Source organism: Prionailurus viverrinus, chromosome B2 (genome assembly GCF_022837055.1).
Source record: "Prionailurus viverrinus isolate Anna chromosome B2, UM_Priviv_1.0, whole genome shotgun sequence".
NCBI lineage: Eukaryota > Metazoa > Chordata > Mammalia > Carnivora > Felidae > Prionailurus > Prionailurus viverrinus.
The window spans coordinates 82,743,247-82,756,152 of NC_062565.1; positions in this window are offsets into that span (position 1 = coordinate 82,743,247).

The following is a 12,906-nucleotide window of genomic DNA, read 5'->3' on the forward strand; positions in this document are numbered from 1 at the left end:
CACATCATCACTGTCTTCCTTGAAGAGTTATTTCGGTATGCAATCGGAGTGTTCTGCTTCTACTACTTTTATACATAGTCATATTGACAATAGTTTCTGGATTCTACTCCTGAGCACTTACCTCACCACCACAAAAATGGGAACCTTCCTGCAAAATCGCTATTCCCAATGCATTTCTAGATGTCCCCAAAGGTATGCACACCAAACTTACTAAATCCAGTTCATTCCCATTCCCAGACAATATTTGACATGATCTGCCTTTGCTGGTTCCGCTTACACTTATTACCACTTAAAGAAGCCCACTGTTCATGCCCATTTTGAGAAAAATACTGAGTATGTATTTCAACTTCTCAAGGCTCTCAAAGTTTCTGATCTCCAGAGGTCAAATTAGTGAATGGTCTAGAGCCAAAAATGGAAATAATGATCTCCCCCTAATTCTAGGCCTTGCCCACATCTGAACTTTAATAATGCAGTACTGTTCAAGTATGAAAGCTCTAGTAAAAAAAAAACAAACATACTTTTATCTTCTAGTCTTAACCCACTCACACCAAGAGAACACTCAGCCCAACAAAGGCAAGATTAGCTGAGCTTTTCCTAGACCAGATTATTTTGCAGGACAAGAATCTCATGGTCTGTAAGCTATCAGGGCTCATGCCAGCCCAGGGCCTGAAGCTCACTGAAACTTTGCTTCCCTAATTTTCTTTCCAGAAGATGAGGCTTTCATCTCCCTCTCACAGTGTCAGGTTATTTCAGGATTTTTCTTACGCTGACTTAATCAGTCAGTTACATCTAGGTAGAGTAGTCCTTAACTTAGTAACCTGTTTCCCATTTCCCCTTATCTTGATCTTTTTCTCTAAAGACTGTGTGTGAATGGATGACTATTTCTAAATGAGTTTATCATACCTTTGATATATATTTTTCTGTATTGTTCATTCTGCCCAGCCCTAGACCTTCCAAATTTCTCCTTTCACCATTTTACCAGTATTTTTTGTCTCTCATTGTTCCCCAGTAAACATTTTCACCCGCAGTAGTCTCATTGCTCAGTCCATAAAAGGTAAGCATCTGTCTCTACTCTCTACAATTCTCCAGAACTTTGCGAATGCTCTTTCTCTTGCTACAAATGCTCCTTCTTCTTCCTCCTTCTTCCACTCCATCCAGAGTCTGTTCATCCTTGATGATATCCTTGATACGGTACTACGTATCATCTTCTCTGTTTTGCCTCTACTAAGCCACTGAATGCTTTTGACTTCTTATCATAACGAGTGTATTTTTTATTCAAAATAAAAAAAGAAAACTCTGTGGCAGGGTTTACACCGTATGCCTCTTTCATATTGATTATGACATGATGTGATGACAAATGCTCATTAAATGGAATGGGGCCAATCCATAATAAACTTCTTTGGGAAGCTATCCTAGGATGTGATGTTTAAAAGTTTGTAAATATATATCATTTAGCCTAGACACTTGTGGCAGGACAGAACATAAGGGATGTGACCAGAACCTGGGGAAGTAAACTCAGGAGAGTATTCCTGGTATTAGATGCTGATTTGGATGGAAGTTGGAAGATCATAAACAGTTTAGGCCAATGGTTGGTTGTAAGAGGCCCAGAATAATAGCAGGGCGTGCCCATGGGCAGGAAGAAAGGGGAAATGACCCTGCGGCAAAAGTTCTCAGAGGTCCTGGCACGGAAAGAGGAAATTCACTTCTGATGCATGTGCTTGAAAAAGACAAGCTGTCCCTCTTCTTCAAGTTTGAAAAGCTATCAAATCAGAAGATTGAAGAGAAGAAATTATTTGAATTTTCATTTCCCTCACAGGCCCTAGAATCAAATAAGACACTTACTAGGAGCATTGAGAAATGTCCTCTTTTGAGACAGAAAAGCCATAATTTTAAATTTTAAGTTCCTAGCAAGAATTTTTTTTTGCATTTTAGGCAATTTTCCATTAGATCACAAGGTGTCAATATAGTTATTAGAAACCAAATATGCAACCTAGATAGACTAATAGATTCTATTTTAACCCTGATCATTCCCTCAGGAGTCTGGATAGCTCTTCCGAGGAAAGGTTACTTCTTCTTTTAATTATATTTAGTTTTAGAATTAATATTTTGGAATTACTTCTGGCTTCTAGAGCCTATTCTACCTTAAAACCTTATGGGTAATTCTTATTTCATAAATAAGGTGGAAATCTTGTAGCATCAAAGCTAAGGAAGAAAATAAAATCATGGAACCTAATAGCATGGCCAAAATGTAGATGTGCTTATTGTATTCGTTTTCTAGGCCTTCGATACCAAAGCCTCACAAACTAGGTGGCTTAAAACCACAGAAATGTGTTGTTTCACAGCTCAGGTGGCTTGAAGTCTGAAAGTAAGGTGTTGACAGAGCCATGATCTCTCTGAAACCATAGAGACATCCTTCCTTTCCCCTTCCTAATTTCTGGTGATTTGCTGGCAATCTTTGGCATCCCTTGGCTTGTAGCTGCATCAGTCTTACCCTTCATCTTCACACACATTCTCTCTCCCATATCTCTTTGCTTTCACATAGCCATCTTCTTATTTTTTTTTAATATTCATTCATTTATTTATTTTGGGGGTGAGAGAGAGAGAGAGAGAGAGAGAGAATCCCAAGCAGCCTTCACACTGTTTGTGCAGAGTCCAATGGGGGCTCAAACTCACAAACCGTGAAATCATGATCTGAGCCAAAACCAAGAGTCTGATGCTTTAGCCGACTGAGCCACCCAGGTGCCCTTACATGGGCATCTTCTGATAAGGGTGCTGGTCATCTTGGATTAGGGACCTACCCCACTGTAGTATGATCTCATCTAACTTAACTAATTTCATCTGCAACAACACTGCCTCCAAATAAGTTCACATGTTGAGGTCCTGGAGGTTAGGATTGCAATATACCATTTTTCGGTGGACACAGTTCAATTCACAACAATTAAAAATCAATGGAGCTGAGTGACCCACTGTGTTTACAAGGCTACAAGGTTAATACTGATACGAAAGTTCTAAACATATTCAACATTTTCAGCAGCAGATACAAAGGCTGTAGCTCTGCAGGGGAGGGATGTTGATAGAAATAGGATTCTTTGGGATGAACAAGCTTTCAAATTATAGAAAAATTTTGGAGAATAGGAAGTTCTATATTTTAGCTATGTCAGTGCTTTAGAAGGAATACATATTCAGTAAATTATTATTTAAATGATATTTCTTTAGCTTCATATTGACCATATTTCTCATATTTCTTTTGGGGCTTAAGAAAGAAGAAGTCATGCTGAAACTATGACATCTTCTGCCAGAAATAACTGCATATAAAATCTACAAGGCACCAAACAAGAGGTTACCATGGGAAGATAGGCCAAAATAATAAATTCTCAAGCTAAGAATAAATGAATAACATCTATGCTGCTTTCATTACTTTTGTTCCCTGTGACAAAGATAAAGTTAATTATTCAGAGATAGCAAAGAAGAGTGTTTATTAAATGTGACATGCTAGATGCAATTCTGGATTGCAGTATATGGTGATACTAAAGATCAAGCAACTTTTAATCGGAATCAAATATAATTTTTAATTGAGTCCATTTATTGCACATGTGAGCTGTATTGAAAATTCTCTCAAACCAAAAACTCAGTAAAGATTATTGCAGTTAAAAAATGAATCTAATAAGCTGGACCTTTTGTGTTCTTTGCTCAGATTCCTTTCAAAGCGGTAACGTCTTAAATCAGTTATAAATTACCTTTGTTAAAACTTAAAAGTTGATTTAATGTTAAATATATTTCTCTTTGTAAATTTGTCCTCTTTCTTTTTGACCTCTAGTTTGTTTCACATTCTTCACCTTTGTTAAAAATAATCCATTGATACACTGTGTCTATGTGATGCGATGACATCTGAATGAAAGATTTGATATTTGTCATCCACATGCTTTGCCTTCTTGATGCTGTCTGGATATTTGGCCTTGTACTTACAAACCATCTGGGTTTGTTACTATTCTTTCCACTTTTCACCCAGATGTTTTGGCATTGTGTGGACAAAGCATGTGGTATTGTCTATAAAATGTAATTGCATAAAAGTAAATAACACTATGTAAGCAACTAAAGGAGCAACATTTTCCCATGTACAAATCTTAACATTTTCTCCTCAGTAATACAGTCGGGGAAAGAGAGATTTTCCTTGCTATGTTTGAAAACTTTAAATTTCATTTCTGCACAATAAAAATCAACTGTAAAATGTTCTATCAAATTCAAAGGAAATTTCTAATATTTTCATTCCTAACAGAAAAATCTGTGATTTAAGGTATTTGTAATTTTATGTATAATGAACTTACTAACTTGAATTTGTTGTATCTATGGAAATCTGACTGTAAAAGTCATAACAAAATATATTTAAACTCTTCCAAATTAAATTCAGTGTTATAGGAAAAGTTATCTAAACCATATTTTATAAAAATCTGTTGTAGAAATCATTCATACACACACATATATTTTCCTTAAACATTTGCTTAAATCTCTAATACAGATACTTATTTTCATAATTCTAGTACCAATGTACCTATACATCTTGTACTAATGCTCTAGTAGAGAAAAAAAATAGGATACTACTCCAGATTACCACAGCAACTAATATTTCTGATTAGATTTACTTTCAAATATCCATATTATTTAACGCGTGAAGTTTGTATGTTGTATAATAAGCAAGCATTTCCAAAGAAAGAACAAGGTAAATGTCAGCTAATCAAAATGTGATAAATACATCCTAGAAGCTTCCTGGGGTCACTTCTAAATTCTTTGCAAACAAGTGAGAATATATAATCTTATGAGTTCACAGTGCATTTTGGCCAAATCTTCCTCTTCATGTGGCATGAGAGTCTCATTCAACTGGCTCAGTGCATCTCTGGTGCGATAGGTTTAACTCTGGGTCCAGAATTTAACGGTGGTGGGTGATAATAAATATGAAGAAGACATTGCTTGAGATGGGCATAGACTGGAAGCCCTAATTTATAAGTATTTCCGAAATCAAATATTTAGCTTAAAAAAGATAAGATTTTCACATTAAGAGAGAACAGAGAAATAATGAGAAAATATTCTTCAAATACTTAAGAGTTATAATAATTAAAAGATATTAGAAGTTATTTATGTATTCAAGGACACAACTGGAGCTAGAATATTAAAAAATAAAGTTTGCTTCAATACAATTGAAGAATTACATGATTTAGGGAGTGGGCTTCCTGTCACTAAGAGATTCATGTGGCAACTCAAGTGAAAGTTGAGAAGTTGATCAGATGATTGCTAGGTTTTGCTCAAAAAATCTTTAATGTTTTCAGTGTCCAAAATCTTGCCCAACACATAATTGGTGGTTAACACTTAGGTAACGAATAATTGAATGAAGTCTAAATGTTTCAGGTATCACTGTTCTAATGAATCAAGCAGATTTGTTGTGATCGTAATTTCGCCATTTGCACCCTCCAGGGCACTCCAATTGAATACAATGTGAAAGTTACCTTTTGGTTTGTACAACCAATGGACTCTTTTAGAAGCTAATTATCTAAGACGAACCAGGTAATATGATTTTATGTGGTGGCAAAGTTTTGAGGTCTGTGGGTAAGATAAAATTAGATTCACAATTAGCAAAGAAAATCTACTACCTTAAAGACCAAAGTATTGTCACTCAAAATCCAACAAAGAGAGTGTTGTCCATGGCACTAAAACAATCTGTTCAGCTGAGTAACAGATGAAGTAGCTGGCTTCCATTTAGGGGATATTGTGAAATAAAAACACTCATATTTTAAACTTTACAATAGGATTCAGTTTAGCAAGATGTGCCCAGTATAGGAGGGCCTTGAGAATGGAATCTCATGGTTAAGCACCATGTTCCTGATCATGCTTATTCAGGAAAGATGCACAATAAGGGGGATTGACCACATTGCATAAACATGAATTGCTATTTCTCTATCTCCTTAGCTAAATAGTTGATTTTGTTTAAGCTAAATATATGCATGAAAAAATTTCACCCGATGACCTTTAAAAAATGTAATTGCCTCATTGCTATCTACAGGAACTGTGCATGTTTCTCCCAGTTTCAGACCCAAATAACTCCCATGCACACACAGTCATATCGCTTAACTGGAGTCACCAGGCTACCATAATGAAGATAGAGTAGTCTCATTTGCAGAAGATTTACCCTTGATTCATTTGAACAAAAAGAGAAACTTTTTCCCTGTCACAAACATAGAAATGAACTTTTTCAAAGGATTACAATTCCAAAACTCCTCTCCCATTGAAATATTCCTTATAATCCCTCCTTTTTCATAAACTCCTTCATAATTGTAAAAAAAAAATCACTTCCCCAAATAAGCAGTAAGGGTATTATGAAGGGATACCCATTTATCCATGAGGTCTTATCCTAAGCGCTTATTTTCCTTTTTTTGATATGTTATGATATTTAGCACCAGACAATCATCCCTTAAAAGGTTGTCATCTCAGTCAGTGCCCTCTCTACATCTTGTCCCAGGATATATTCCTAAGAGTGGTATGAGTCCTTACCACATGCAGCATAAAATACCAAAGAAAAGGCAAAAACTAAGCTTAAATAGATCTTACATCACATAGAGGAACAAGATTTCAATTCTAATTAATTATTTTCCAAATGCAAGAGAAAACTACAAATTGTTCTTTTTTTTATCTTTGTTCTCACATTTTTTTTAAATTTTTTTTTTTATTTTTTAAAATTTACATCCAAATTAGTTAGCATATAGTGCAACAATGATTTCAGGAGTAGATTCCTTGGTGCCCCTTACCCATTTAGCCCATCCCCCCTCCCACAACCCCTCCAGTAACCCTCAGTTTGTTCTCCATATTTATGAGTCTCTTTTGTTTTGTCCCCCTCCCTGTGTTTATATTGTTTCCCTTCCCTTATGTTCATCTGTTTTGTCTCTTAAAGTCCTCATATGAGTGAAGTCATATGATTTTTGTCTTTCTCTGACTAATTTCACTTAGCATAATACCCTCCAGTTCCATCCACGTAGTTGAAAATGGCAAGATTTCATTCTTTTTGATTGCCAAATAATACTCCACTGTATATATTGTACCACATCTTCTTTATCCATTCATCCATCGATGGACATTTGGGCTCTTTCCATACTTTGCTTATTATTGATAGTGCTGCTATAAACATGAGGGTGCATGTGTCCCTTTGAAACAGCACACCTGTATCCCTTGGATAAATGCCTAGTAGTCCAATTGCTGGGTTGTAGGGTAGTTCTATTTTTAGTTTTTTGAGGAACCTCCACACTGTTTTCCAGAGTGGCTGCACCAGCTTGCATTCCCACCAATGTAAAAGAGATCCTTTCTCCACATCCTCCCCAACATCTGTTGTTGCCTGAGTTGTTTATGTTAGGCATTCTGACAGGTGTAGGGTGGTATCTCATTGTGGTTTTGATTTGTATTTCCCTGATGATGAGTGGTGTTGAGCATTTTTTCATGTGTTGGTTGGCCATCTGGAAGTCTTCTTTGGAGAAGTGTCTATTCATGTCTTTTGCCAATTCTTCACTGGATTATTTGTTTTTTTGGGTGTTGAGTTGGATAAGTTCTTTATAGATTTTGGATACTAACCCTTTATCTGCTATGTCATTTGCAAATATCTTCTCCCATTCTGTCGGTTGCCTTTTAGTTTTGCTGATTGTTTCCTTTGCTGTGCAGAAGCTTTTTATTTTGATGAGGTCCCAGTAGTTCATTTTTGCTTTTGTTTCCCTTGCCTCTGGAGACGTGTTGAATGAGAAGTTGCTGCGGGCAAGATCAAAGAGGTTTTTGCCTGCTTTCTCCTCGAGGATTTTGATAGCTTCCTGTCTTAAATTTAAGTATTTCTTCCATTTTGAGTTTATTTTTGTGTATGGTGTAAGTGGTCCAGATTCATTCTTCTGCATGTCGCTGTCCAGTTTTCCCAGCACCACTTGCTGAAGAGACTGTCTTTATTCCATTGGATATTCTTTCCTGCTTTGTCAAAGATTAGTTGGCCAACGTTTGTGGGTCCATTTCTGGGTTCTCTATTCTGTTCCATTGATCTCATTGTCTGTTCTTGTGCCAGTACCATACTGTCTTGATGATTACAGCTTTGTAGTATAGCTTGAAGTCGGAGATTGTGATGCCTCCTGCTTTGGTTTTCTTTTTCAAAATCGCTTTGGTTATTTGGGGTCTTTTCTGTTTCCATACAAATTTTAGGATTATTTGTTCTAGCTCTGTGAGGAATGCTGGTGTTATTTTGATAGGGATTGCATTAAATATGTAGATTGCTTTGGGTAGTATTGACATTTTAACAATATTTGTTCTTCCTATCCAGGAGCATGGAATCTTTTTCCATCTTTTTGTGTCTTCAATTTCATTCATAAGCTTTCTCTATTTTCATCATATAGATTTTTCACCTCTTTGGTTGGATTTATTCCTAGGTATTTTATGTTTTTTGGTGCAACTGTAAATGGGATTGATTCCTTGATTTCTCTTTCTGTTGCTTCATTGTTGGTGTATAGGAATGCAACCAATTTCTGTGTGTTGATTTTATATCCTGCAACTTTGCTGAATTCATGGATCAGTTCTAGCAGTTTTTTGGTGGAATCTTTTGGGTTTTCCATACAAAGTATCATGGCATTGGCAAAGAGTGAGAGTCTGACTTCCTCCTGGCTGATTTAGATGCCTTTTATTTCTTTGTGTTGTCTGATTACAGAGGCTAAGACTTCCAATACTATGTTGAATAACAGTGTCTTGTTCCTGACTTTAGGGGGAAAGCTCTCAGTTTTTCCCCATTAAGGATGATATTAGTGTTGGGTTGTTAATATATGGTTTTATGATCTCGAGGTATGCTCTTTCTATCCCTATTTTCTTGGGGGTTTTTATTAAGAAAGAATGCTGTATTTTGTCAAATACTTTCTCTGCATCTATCAAGAGTATCATATGGTTCTTGTCCTTTCTTTTATTGATGTGATGATCGTGTTAATTGTTTTGTGGATATTGAACCAGTCCTGCATCCCAGGTATAAATCCCACTTGGTCGTGGTGAATACTTTTTTTAATGTATTGTTGGAGCTGGTCAGCTAATATCTTGTTGAGATTTTTGCATCCATGTTCATCAGGGAAATTGGTCTATAGTTCTCCTTTTTAGTGGGGTCTCTGTCTGGTTTTGGAATCAAGGCAATGCTGGATTCAAGAAAGAGTCTGGAAATTTTCCTTCCATTTCTACGTTTTAGAACAGCTTCAAGAGAATAGGTGTTATCTTTTCCTTAATGTTTGGTAGAATTCCCCTGGCAAACCATCTGGCCCTGGACTCTTGTTTTTTGGAGATTTTTGATTACTAATTCCATTTATTTACTGGTTATGGGTCTGTTCAAATTTTCTATTTCTTCCTGTTTCAGTTTTGGTAGTGTGTATGTTTCTATGAATTTGTCCATTTCTTCCAGATTGCCCATTTTATTGGCATACAATTGCTTATAATATTCTTTTTTTATTGGTTTTATTTCTGCTGTGTTGGTTGTGATCTCTGCTCTTTCATTGTGGATTTTATTTCTTTGGGTCCTTTCCTTTTTCTTTTTGATCAAACTGGCTAGTGGTTTATCAACTTTGTTAATTCTTTCAAGGAACCAGCTTCTGGTATCATTGATCTGTTCTACTGTTTTTTTGGTTTCAATAGCATTAATTTCTACTCTGATCTTTATTATTTCCTGTCTTCTGCTGGTTTTGGATTTTATTTGCTGTCCTTTTCCAGCTCCTTAAGGCATAAGGTTAGATTGTGTACCTGAGATCTTTCTTCTTCTTTAGGAAGGCCTGCATTGCTATATACTTTCATCTTATGACTGCTTTTGCTGTGTCCCAGAGGTTTTGGGTTGTGGTGTTATCATTTTCATTGACTTCCATATACTTTTTAATTTCCTCTTTAACTGCTTGGTTAGCCCATTCATTCTTTAGTAGGATGTCCTTCAGTCTCCAAGTATTTGTCACCTTTCCAAATTTTTTCTTGTGGCTGATTTCGAGTTTCATAGTGTTGTGGTCTGAAAATATGCACAGTATGATCTTGATCTTTTTGTATTTACTTAGGGCTGATTTGTGTCCCAGTATATGGTGTATTCTGGAGAACGTCCCATGTGCACTGGAGAAGAATGTATATTCTGCTGCTTTAGGATGAAATGTTCTGAATATATCTGTTAAGTCCATCAGTCCAGTGTGTCATTCAAAGCTATTGTTTCCTTGTTGATTTTCTGATTAGATGATCTGTCCATTGTTGTGAGTGGGGTTGAAGTCTCCTACTATTATGTTATTACTATTGATGAGTTTCTTTGTGTTTGTGATTGATTGATGTATATATTTGGCTTCTTCCACATTTGGTGCATAAATGTTTGCAAATGTTAGGTCTTCTTGGTGGATAGACCCCTTGATTATGGTACAATGCCCTTGTGCATCTCTTGGTATAGTCTTTATTTTAAAGTCTAGATTGTCTGATATAAGGCTGACTATTCTGACTTCCTTTGTTGACCATTAGCATGATGGTTCTCCATCCCCTTATTTTCAATCTGAAGGTGTCTTTAGGTCTAAAGTGGGTCTCTTGTAAACAGCATATAGATGGATATTGTTTTCTTATCCATTCTGTTGCCCTATGCTTTTGATTGGAGCATTGAGTCCATTGACGTTTAGAGTGAATACTGAAAGATATGAATTTATTGCCATTATGATGCTTGTAGAGTTGGAGTTTCTGGTGGTGTTCTCTGGTCCTTTCTAACCTTTGTTGCTTTTGATGATTTTTTTTCATCTTTTCTCCCCTTGGAGAGTCCCCCTTAAAATTTCTTGCAGGGATGGTTTAGTGGTCACAAACTTCTTTAATTTTTGTTTGTCTGGGAAACTTTTTTATCTCTCCTTCTATTTTGAATGGCAGTTTTGCTGGATAAAGAATTCTTGGCTGCATATTTTTCTGATTCAGCACACTGAATATATCCCACCACTCTTTTCTGGCCTGCCAAGTTTCTGTGGATAGGTCTGCTGCAAACTTGATCTGTCTTCCCTTGTAAGTTAGGGACTTTTTTCCGCTTGTGGCTTTCATGATTCTCTCTTTGCCTGAATATTTTGTGAATTTGACTATGATATGCCTTGTTGGTGGTCGGTTTTTGTTGAATCTAATGGGGGTCCTCTGTGCTTCCTGGCTTTTGATGTCTGTGTCTTTCCCTATGTTAGGAAAGTTTCCTGATAGAATTTGCTCACATAACCCTTCTACCCCTATTTCTCTCTCTTCCTCTTCTGGGACCCCTATGATTCTGATAGTGTTCCTTTTTAATGAGTCACTGATTTCTCTAATTCTTAAATCATAGTCTTTTGCCTTAATCTCCCTTTTTTTTTCCTGCTTCACTATTCTCTATAAGTTTGTCCTCTGTATTGCTGATTCTCTGTTCTGCCTCATCCATCCTTTCTGCCTCTGTATCTATCTGTGATTGGAGCTCAGTTACAGCATTTTTAATTTCATTCTGGCTATTTTTTACTTCTTTTATCTCTAGAAAGGGATTCTAATCTATTTTTGACTCCAGCTAGTATTCTTATTATGATTCTAAATTCTGGTTCTGACATCTTGATTGTATCTGTGTTGGTTAAATCCCTGGCTGTCGTTTCTTCATGCTCTTTCTTTTGGGGTGATTTCCTTTGTTTTGTCATTTTGAAGGGAGGAAAGGAATTAATGAGGTAGAAAAATTAAAATTAAAAAAATTAAAATTAAAAAATTAAAGACACACAACACAATAATCGAGTAATTGATGCTAGATCCTACGGGTGTTTTGGTTTGGGTATTGAAAGTGGTTTGACAGATTAGAGAAAAAAAATGATGGGGGGCAAAAAAAGAGGAAATCATTTGAGAATTTGAAAAAATGAATACACTGAAGTAGACTAAAATGAGATGATGGGAGTAAAATAGAATTTGAAAAAATATACACAGAAGTAAAGAATGCAGTAGAGAAAGTTAAAGAAAAATATTTTTAATAAAAATTAAAAAAATATGAATTTTTTTCTGTATCCAAGAAAAACAAAAAGAAATGAAAAAGAGAAAAAAGGTAAAAAGAAAAAAGGGAAATCATTTGAAAGTTTGAAAAAGTGAATACACTGTTGTAGACCAAAATAAAATGATGGAAGTAAAATAGAATTTGAAAAAAATTACATAAAAGCAAAAAATATAGTAAAAAAATTAAAGAAAAAAATTTTAATAGAAATTGAAAGTAAAAATGAAGTTTTTTCTTTCTGCTTTCAAGAAAAAGAAAAGAAACAAAAAAGAGGAAAAAAGAAAGGAATAAAAAAAGGAAATTGTTTGAAAATTTGAAAAAGTGAATACACTGTAGTAGACTAAAATAAAATGACGGAAGTAAAATAGAATTTGAAAAAATACACAATAGTAAAAAATATAGTAATAATATTAAATAATGTATTTTTAATAAAAATTGAAAATAAAAATGAATTTTTTCTCTTTCCGTTTTCAAGAAAAAGAAAAGAAGTATAAAAGAGAAAAAAAAAAAGAAAGAAAATTGAATAGATGGACCTGCTAACAGATTGAAGTAGGACTGAAATTACTTCCTTTTCCCCTAGAAGTCAGTCTATGTAGCACTTTATAGTCCATAAACTAAGCCAGCGGTGACACGTCTTCTTGAAGAGTGAAGTTGGCCCAGTTGGGTGGAGCCCAGTGTAACGGATACACTCTCCACTAGATGGCGCTGCTAGCCTACTGGGGTGGAGTGTCGTGGTGCTCTTAGGTGTGTATGCGCATGCACAGGAGCCGTAAAAATGTCACCACCCAGCTACCAGTCTGTTCTCCCGGATTAGCAATCGCGCACCTGTCCTTTGTCTTCAGCTTTCATCTACTCCCCGCTTTTTCACTCTCCGTGTCCAGGCCCCAGGCTGT